The following is a 10,183-nucleotide window of genomic DNA, read 5'->3' on the forward strand; positions in this document are numbered from 1 at the left end:
TTATTTCACATTAACACTCTAAATTATTTTTTAGAATATTTATTTTAACTTCAAAACATTTGAAGTTTAATTATAATTTTTTAAATTTTTTAATAATTTTCTTAGTTATGTAATTTGTTTTTTTTTTAAATTTATGTGTGAATTTTATATTATAGATATTTAAATTTTACAATTTTCTTTATATTTTTTAAAAGATAATATAACTCTAAAAAATAAAAAATAAAATTATAAATCGGGTACATGTGACCCGAAAATACAAGTGCCCGAGTTTCATAAGTACCCGATGTAATAGGTCAAGACACAAGCCAAAATTTTGATACCTGAAAATTACGGGCACCCGGTATTTAGGATACCCAAAAACACGGGTACCCGATTTTGAACACCCCTAGTGGTAGGACTTTGAAGGAGTAAAGGGAGTCACTAAACTGTAAAACATATAAAAGAAAAAGAACTAAATGTGAGAAAATATGTCATTTTTCAAGTGAATAAAAAATGAATTCAAGCATACTTTAACAATCATCTTCTTCCTCTTGTATAAGTACTTTGATATACATGAGTACGAGACTCATGATGGGGAGTGCTCGCGGTGAAGTCAGATAATATTTATTAATTATGAAATTATTGTGATGTCAGGGAGATATAATTGATATAATATAGTTAATAAATAATATGATATAATTATTGTTTCATATTATTAAGTTAATTGAGAATATGAAAACATTAAAATCATTAAAATAAATCTAATAGTTTATTTATAATTTAATATTCAAATTATTATATATATTATATTATAATTAATGATAAAAATTATATATATATATTATAGTTAATATTCAAATTATAATCATAAGATTGTGACATGTGTCACAATTTAATCTGAGAAACCTAATTAAAAAATTAAAGTTAATATTGGTGATCAAATTAATTAATTCTAAAATCTAGGGGATTTAATATACAAATTTAATACATGACTAGAATAAAAGATTTTAAAGTTAATCCTTAAATTAAGGCATTAGACAACTTAAAAACAAAATCAAGATCAAATTAGATTAAATGAAAATCCAAGGAAGCAAATCATATACAAGTAGCGACCAAAATGGAAGAAAATAAAGTAGGGTGCCAGTGCCACGAATATGTAACTTTACAAGGACTCTCGCCCTAATTAAACCAATTTTTTAACTACCACCTAAACACCTTTGTTAAATGTTAATGTCGTGTAACAATTTTGAACCCGTTTAAATAGTTTAGTGGTATATTTGTCGTAACTTTGAAAATGGTGGTCATTTCGCGACTTGGCCTATAGTTATGTGTAGGGGTTACCAAAATTCGACTCGAAAAATCGATTTATTCGACTCGATTCGAATCGAATTGACTTCATGTTGCAATTTCATAAACTCGACTCGAAAAAATTTCATGTTCAAATTGAGTGGTAAAATACAACTCGGATTACTCAAAATTTTTAGTAATTAGTGGATTTATTTTCAAGTTTGAGTCGAGTCCTTCGACTTTGTGTGAGATATGTATATCACATATGAAGAAAATACGAAGAAGTATATTTTTATTGTATATATAGTTATAGAAAGTCACCTAAATTAGAATAAAATAATATTATAATATTGAAAATAATTACAATTAAAATTAAATAGAAACTAGAAAAATTGACTCGACTCAAATTTTATAAACTTGACTCAAATCGAAATATTTTCAAGTCAACTCTGAGTTATAAAATAGGACTCGTAAACTCGAATAAATCGAAATATTTTGACTCAACTCAACTCGACTCGACTCGATTGAACAATCATCCCTAGTAACGTGGTCATTTATGTAGTTTATCCTATATTTTATTAGAACTCGTCTGTAACACCCCGAAAACTGAGTTAGTAGTTTTGAGTAATAATTTTGGGCTTCGAGTACTTGGGTATGGCAAATTTAACCAATTGGGTTAAGAATAAAGAGAATTGGGCTTGTAGAAAACCCACAAGTTGATAAAAATGGTATTTTTGAATTTGATTTGAAATAGGAAGGACCTAGGGTGTAATTAGACCCTAGTTTGAAAGATAAGGTCGATTTCATTTATTTATGCCAATGTATACGGAAAGAGAAAGCTAAAATCTTTCTCCTCATTTCATCACCTTTATCTCATTCTTCTCTCCCTCATCATTTTCTTCTTCTTCTTCTTCTTCTTCCTATCTTGAGCATTAAAGGTGAGAACTTTGTAGTTCTCCACAACCATTCTAGATTTAAGAAGGTAAGAAAAATAATATGCACCCTTAAAGCTTTAAATTGAACCCAAAATCTTGAGGTTTGGCCATAGTGGTCAAAATGTGGGTTCTAAAGGGGTTTTGATTTTTGGAAGTGAGAATGTTTCTAGTTGTTTCTGAGTGATTATAAACATGTTTCTATTCATTAGGAGCATTAAATTGAGTTTGTAACATCCTTGTTTGCTTTGATTAGTGAAAGAGCATGGTGAGTGTTCAAAAGCCAAGAACAAAGAAAATTTGGTGCTTGGGTGACCGTTGGAGCCTTTTTCCATCAATTAGAGCTAAGGTAACATATGAGTAACTCCCTTTTTACCATATGTAAGACATGAGTCTATGTTTTCTTTCTTGTTGTGTTCTTTGGGTGCAAAATGGGTGTTAATAGTAGCATGGTTAATTGATGATTTTGTCATGTTAAAATGACTCATTTCGATGTTAAATAACCTCATAAAACTTAACAAACTTTTGGTAGCCTTAAGGGGGCATAAAAGAGGCCTTAAGGGGGCTTAAGAGAGACTTTAAGGAGCCATCTTCGTGCTTAAACATAGCATTTTGGACCGTCAGTATCGGTACTATAAGAACTGTACCGATACTATTCTTCGTATAAGGCAAAATGAGGAAATTCTTAAGGGTGAGTATCGATACCCCTTCAAGGAGTATCGATATTCGAGGTTCAATCTCGATACCCAAGTGTGTGGTCTCGATACCAGGTTTCCAGAATTCCAAATTGGTACCTATACTCTCGAGAGTATCGATACCATTGAGAGAGTATCAATAATCTATATCAGGGTATCGATACTGAGATTAAAATTGAAACATCGAAGCTCAAACTGGTATAGATACTAAGGCCAATATCGATACTGACGGGCTAAGTATCTATACTAATGTCTTGTATAAGGTAGAGAACTTAGTAAAATTTTATAAGTTTGTTGAGGGGTTATGAGGGCATCAAGGGTTCTTAAATAAGACTACAAGTGGTAATAACATTTGAAACCCTTAATATTTTAGCATTTGTTTGATGTTTAAGAAATAATGAGGACACCCGGGTTACTTGAGCGTACATATATAATGAGTCAGTGATGTACATGCCCCTAGAGTGTCAGTATAATGAATCCCTTCTTTGAACTTTGTAGGATATGGTTGACGACCCAGTTCCCATCTAAGAGGGTCATGATGAGAACCTTGTTTCGCTCGTCGAGATATCAAAGATGAGTATGTCTCGGACACCTATGATAAAGGTGTCCCAGAGGGAACAAAGATCGATGAGTCCACATTCTTTAGGGACCTCATATACACCCTTAGGAATATTGCGCGAGCTATCCCGAGAGCACCTGTCACACCTACCCTACTCGCTCCACCATCCGTTGCACCTCATGAGCCACCTGTAGAGCGATTGAGACACTATAAGACCTAAACTTCTATGGCTCCAGAGATGATGATCTGATAGTCATCGAATAGTGGCTTCGTGATACCCTTCGTACCTTGAGACAATTGCATCTTACCCTAGAGGGTGGGCTTGAGTGCATCACCACTCTGCTAAAGGGTGATGCCATTTATTGGTGGGAGACAGTCGAGTTAGCTTTGAGCTAGAGAGACTGACTTGGGAGTACTTCCTGGAGGACTTTTGACAGAAATACATTAGGAAGGCACATGATGATGATATGAGAGACTAATTCACCAATATTATCCAAGGAGACCGATCGGTGATGGAGTACGAGCGTGACTTCCTTTTTCTGAGTCGTTATGCACCCGAGTTGGTAGCATATAAGTACCACAATTGCTGGAGGTTTATAGAGGGACTCCACAATGACATCCAAATGCAATTAGTTGACGATCCCCCACGAGTCTTTGCAAAGCTGACCCGTCAGGCCAAGGTGATTGAGAAGATTATGTTGAGGAGTTCCAGTCTAATGAGTGACTCAGGAGGTCAAAGTTGGAGAGCACCAGATTCTTCAGGGCCATTGCAGTCTTCAACCAAGAGGTCCAGAGACTCCTATGGGGGGGAGGTCCCCATCGTCGTAGTCTATGAGGACCTGGATAGAGTTTCGGATGCCACCAGGAATCGGGACAGTGTAGGAGATCTTTGATGTCAGCTTTGATGGTAAGCACCAGAGGTTCTGGTAGTGGTGCACAACCCTCATAGTGTAAGAATTACCATAAGTGGCATTCAGGGGAGTGCTACCGAGTTTCAAAGGCTTGCTTCAGTTGTAGGTCACTAAAGCATTTTGTCTGAGACTGCACTGAGACATGTAGTGTAGCACAACCGACTAGCTAAATATCAGTTCAGTGGGCTTAGAGTGGTCAAGGATCGATCCACAAAGGTGACAATTTCACATTCGGATAATAGAGTAGAGGCACTACCCGATCTGTAGCCAGTCTTGGGGCTAGGGTCACTTTGAGGTAATACGCGGTAAAAGACCAAGAGGATTGCGAGCTAACATATGTCATCTCAGGTATCTATACTATTTATGGCACTCTAGTTACAACATTGATAGATCCTGGTTATATTCATTTGTATCTGTGCCATGAGTTGGTCCAAGAGTGGGGTATTCTGTTGGATGATATCGAGATTAAAATGAAAGTTTTGAGCACCTTAGGACTAGATGTGCTTGTGGAAAAGGTCCACCGTAGGTGTCAAGTAAAAATTCAAGGTCAAGTTTTTTTCGCTGACCTTATGGTACTACGCATTCATGAGTTCGATGCGATCTTTGGAATGGAATGGTTAACCAAGCATGATGCAAGGTTTAAATGGAAAGCTAATGAACTAAAGCTTAAACACGAGGACAACACGAAAGTAGTGATGCCTAGTGGTGAGTTTTGAGGCACCTCTAGAATCATTTCGGCCTTAGCTGTATAGAGATTAGTCAATTGGGGTTGTGAGGCATTTCTAGCCCATGTGATAGATACTAGAGTTCAGAGCCTGACACTCAATGACATTCGTACCATGAGAAAGTTCCTCTAGGTATTTTCAGAGCAGTTGCCTGGATTGCTACCGGATCACGAGCTAGAATTCAGTATCTGGGTATCACCCAGTTTGGCCTCGATGTCCATCGCTCCATACTGTTTGGCATCGACTAATTGAAAGAGTTTAAGGAACAAATTCAATAAATTATAGACTGAGGGTTTATTCACCCAAGTATATCACCTTGGAGAGAAGCAATTTTATTTGTAAAGAATAATGATGGGTCGATGAGGCTGTGCATTGACTATTCCCTGTTAAACAAGTTAACGATCAAAAAATCAGTATCTGCTTCTGAGGATAGATGATTTGTTCGATCAGCTCAGAGGAACCAGAGTGTTCTCTAAGATAGATTTGAGGTCGAGATACTACCAGTTGAAAGTCAAGGACGAGGATATGGCCAAGATGACATTTATGACTAGATATGGTCACTATGAGTTTCTAGTGATGCCATTTGGACTTACTAATGCGCTGTCATCACCCGTTTTATCCAGTGGTGACATGTGGCATTTATTTTATAATATATAATCTATAATATGTGGGAATATTATAATATATAGATTAGGTATTAAGTGCATTATATCCTATAGTTACATTTTTTGCATAAGGTAGCGTGCATATTAGTATAATTGCATTTATTAGATATTATAGTATTAAATAATTGCATGGCATTGCATAGTATTGATTCATATTGCATTTCATGTTGCATTTCATGATCCATTTAATGTTAAATAGTTAAATAATTAGTGTATGTTACATATTGCATATTATATAGTTTGTATATACTATATAGTTTATAAATAATAGTTGCATGTTAGATTAGTCACATTAGTATATCCCATTTATTTTGTTGTTATAAATAATAAAAAATCCAAAAAAATAAGTCTATTTGTATTAATAGATAGTCCATTACATTTTTTTTGTATTGGCCCAAATAAATAGCAGCCCACATGTTTTACAATATATGCATTATTAAATAAAATAATAATAAAAATAAAAACCTATTCCTACTCATGCTTTGCCGCCGGTTTTGTGCTTGTAGGTGGGGAAAGTTGGACTTTAAATTTCAAAGGGAGACAAAGCATTAATTGGCCCAACTTTCAAGGGAAGGTTGCATCATCAATCCATGGATAAAGAAAATAAAACAAATCTCAACCATTGATTGAGCTTGATCTAATGGATGTGGAAGCTTCAATCCAAGTGAAACAAACACAAACAAATATGAACCCTTGGATGGAAAGATTTATCCAATGGCTCACACGACGCCATGTCATCGATCCATACCAAACAAACACAAAGAATTCTAAGCCATTTGATCCATCCTTGATCAAGGATGGATCCAATAGACAAGATGGTGTCTTCTCCAAAGCATCACCAACGTCCACTATCGATCAGGGAGAGTTCGGTGGCGTGTCACTGGCGTGTGTGTCTCACGTACCATTTCGGTCATCTTCCCCAGTGAGTCACCTCCTTCTTCCACCGTTCGCCACCATATCATGCTACTGTCGTATGAGTTTCAAAGCACATAAAAATCAAGAAAAAATAAAGAAAATCCAGTTAAATATTATTTTCGAATCCAAGCTCCTTCCAACCGTTTTTGAGCCGGAACAGTTGAATTAGAAGCCAAAAATCATTAGTATAAATAAGCTTCAATCATTATCATTAATCACAACTAATCATCAACCGAAGCAATATTCATCATCACCAAGCAACACTTCAAAAAGTTGAAAGAAATAAGGAGAGAAGTAGCCTTTTTACCTTCGGGTTGGTATCATCGTCGTTCGTTGCTTATCCTGGGGCCAAGGTGAGCTTTCCTTCATTATACATTTATTTGTTTTTTTAGAGGGTCGAAGGGGTTTTCGGCCGATGTTGGAGGCGGTGGCCGACCGGAGTTGGATGGTGGACGGGGTTAATCGGTGCTCTTGGTTTTCGATGGTTTAGGTGGGGAAGTTGGGTTATGGTTCTTATGAACCATGGTGTTAGATTTAGAAGTCAAGAACGTTAGGTTTGGTTTTTTGGGAATTGTAGGATCGAGTCATTCATTTCTGAATAACTTCCCAGTGGGTCACCCATCCCTGGATTTCCCTGGTCCAAGCATGCTTAACTATAGAGTTCTGAAGCGAATGGTCACCATTCCTTCTTAAAACCAATTGGTGATAAGTAGGTGGGCCATTTTAACCTCATATCTTTGTAGTGGGTGATCACTGGTTCCCCCAACCCAAGGTGGATTCTTGTGGGGCAACCCCCACAGTTCACCACGGTATTACAGAGCCCCGCATCTATAGCATGCTACGGGCGGGCCTAGGGGCTTCGCAAGGCACACGTGGGCCTTGGCAGGTTGGACAGTCACGTACCGATATCGCGCCCATACACAATAGAATCCCTAAGGGTGATCGCTGGACCCCATAACCCAACAATCACTCCCCAGCGACACCTGGGGGATTGGAACCTGCAACATGCTCTGATACCAATTGTTAGGAATTTCGAAAGCTAGATTCGACAACCGAAACGGTTTACAAAGAGAGGTCGGAATGGTTTTTGAGTTTAGGGAGTAAGGAGATTGAAAGATAGAAAATTGCACAGTGATTTAGAGTGGTTCGACTTTCTAAACCAAAGTCTACGTCCACTACCTTAGCTCATCACCAAGGATTTTCCAACAAATTCACTAATTTGTTCTTTCTTTTGAGGACAAAGAGATAACCTTACAACTCCCTAGTTTTTCAGGGCTAAACTAGAACCTTTCCCTAGCTTTTACACGGGATAAGCTAAAACCTTTCCCCATTACAAAAGGATAAAATAAGTAAACAAGAAAACCTCTCTAAGGTATGTGTTTACAAGATTGAGCTCACAAGAACAAAATATTTACAAGAGAATGATGAAATAAGATTGAAAAACTCTTCTCTTGTGTTTGATTGCTTGGATAGTTGTTCTCTTGCTTCTTCAAGTGTCCTTATCTTGTATTTATAGCTTGGAATGTGTTTGATGTTTTATATAGCCGTTGGGGATGTTTTGGAGCCGTTTGGGGATGATTTTTCTACTCAAAAAGGTTGCCCATAACTTGGTGCATCGGTGCACTATCATGGTGCATCGATACCCCTTCATTAAATTCAAATAAACTAGCCGTTACTAGCCGTTGTAGCCTTTGTGCATGGATGCACAGCAGGATGCATCGATGCACAACCTTGATGCATCGATGCACAGAAGTATGCATCGATGCACTAATTGCATTCTGTGTTTGAGTGCATGGATGCACTGCATGATGCATCGATGCACTGCAGGGGTGCATGGATGCACTTTGACACCCTTTAGCATTTTGGCTCAAATCTGAATTTAATGGACTTTGAATTATTTTTGAAACCTTTTAAAACATTGAATAAATTCAATTAAGTCCAAAAACATTTTGTAAATTCAATTCAAGTCCAAAAACCATTTTGCCTTAAATTTGTTATATCAAAACATAATTCAACAATCTCCCCATTTTTGATATAACAAAACATTTGAAAAATTGTTTTTGGCAAAACTCCCCCTTAATAAAATGTTTAATGAAAAAAATACCAATTGTTAAGAATTGTTGGAAAATATATGAAAATGTTAAGCTCTCCCTTTTTCATTTAGAAATTAAATTTTTCAAACCAAACTTCTCCCCCTTTTTGTTATATAAAAAAATAATTCGATCTTTGAAGTTCAAAATAACTTTGGAGAGTAAGTGGTAAATTTGACATTTAAAAATCATTTGAAAAATCAAATCTCCCCCTCAATAAATGCATTCCAAACAAAAATTAGCTTTTAAGAACATGACACTTAAACAAAATTGAATTTCATCAAAGAATAACAAACATGTTAGTAGCACATGAAATTCAATATATCCAAGTCTAAAATACTTTATGCAATATCAATTGTTGAATTTAAGATCATATGCATAAAGTTTTTCCAAAAATGTTATGCATAAAAAAAAATTTGATATCAATTGTTAGAGAGATATCATTTTCATTTAAACCACATGCATAAACATTCAAATTTAGGTCAAAACTTAAAATTTGTAAAATCAAAGTATTTGAAAATTTTGATATCAACTGTTAGAGAGATATCATTTGCATTAAAACCAATTTTGACCAAAATTTTATTATGATGAACTGAAAAAAAATCATTAAAAATTTAAAATGTTCATCATAACCATTTTTTTTAATATACATGAGATTAAAACAACGCATAATCGTTTAAAATCAAAACTCATGCATGCATAAATCCTATGAGAAACCAAATAACTAAAATTAAAAAATATTAAGCTTAGAGGTTACCCATCCCTTTTTCATGTGTGGCTAGAGCATCTTGAATATTATCACTTTCATCACCATTGCTCTCGCACACCTACAAGAGACATTTATTTCGATTTTTGGTATCCAAATTGCTTTGGATCCTTGAACGTTAGTTTCAATGACCCTTGTTCCTTTCGGAACCCATACTTGCCTAATTTTAAAACGTTTTCCTTTATTCAAAGGACAAGTATGTTCCTTATGACCATGAAAATGACAATGTGAGCATTTTTTCATTTCTAAACATAATAGGTTGTTTTTAGAAATTAATCATTTTTCTTTTGTTAAGTTTTTAAGCTTAACTCCTAACTCAAAATTTGTATTTTCTAAATCATTTATTTTGATTTTTGAAAGCTCTAAATCATTTTTCAAAATTTCATTTTGATTTTCAAAATCAACTCTAGCTTTCAAAATCGATTCATTTTCAATTTTGAGTTTTGAAATTAATTTCGTATATTTGGAATTCATGGTCTCAAATCCCAAATACAACCTATTATAAGCATCTTGTAACTCATCAAAAGTAAATGAATTAAATTCATTTGAGTTCGAAGATACCTCGAATTCTTCTTGAGTGGCCATGAGGCATAGGTTGACTACTTCATCTTCATCATTGGAATTATCTTCATCGCTCCATGATGCAACAAATGCCTTCT

Source organism: Hibiscus syriacus, unplaced genomic scaffold (assembly GCF_006381635.1).
Source record: "Hibiscus syriacus cultivar Baekdansim isolate YM2019G1 unplaced genomic scaffold, ASM638163v2 tig00111250_pilon, whole genome shotgun sequence".
NCBI classification, from domain to species: domain Eukaryota; kingdom Viridiplantae; phylum Streptophyta; class Magnoliopsida; order Malvales; family Malvaceae; genus Hibiscus; species Hibiscus syriacus.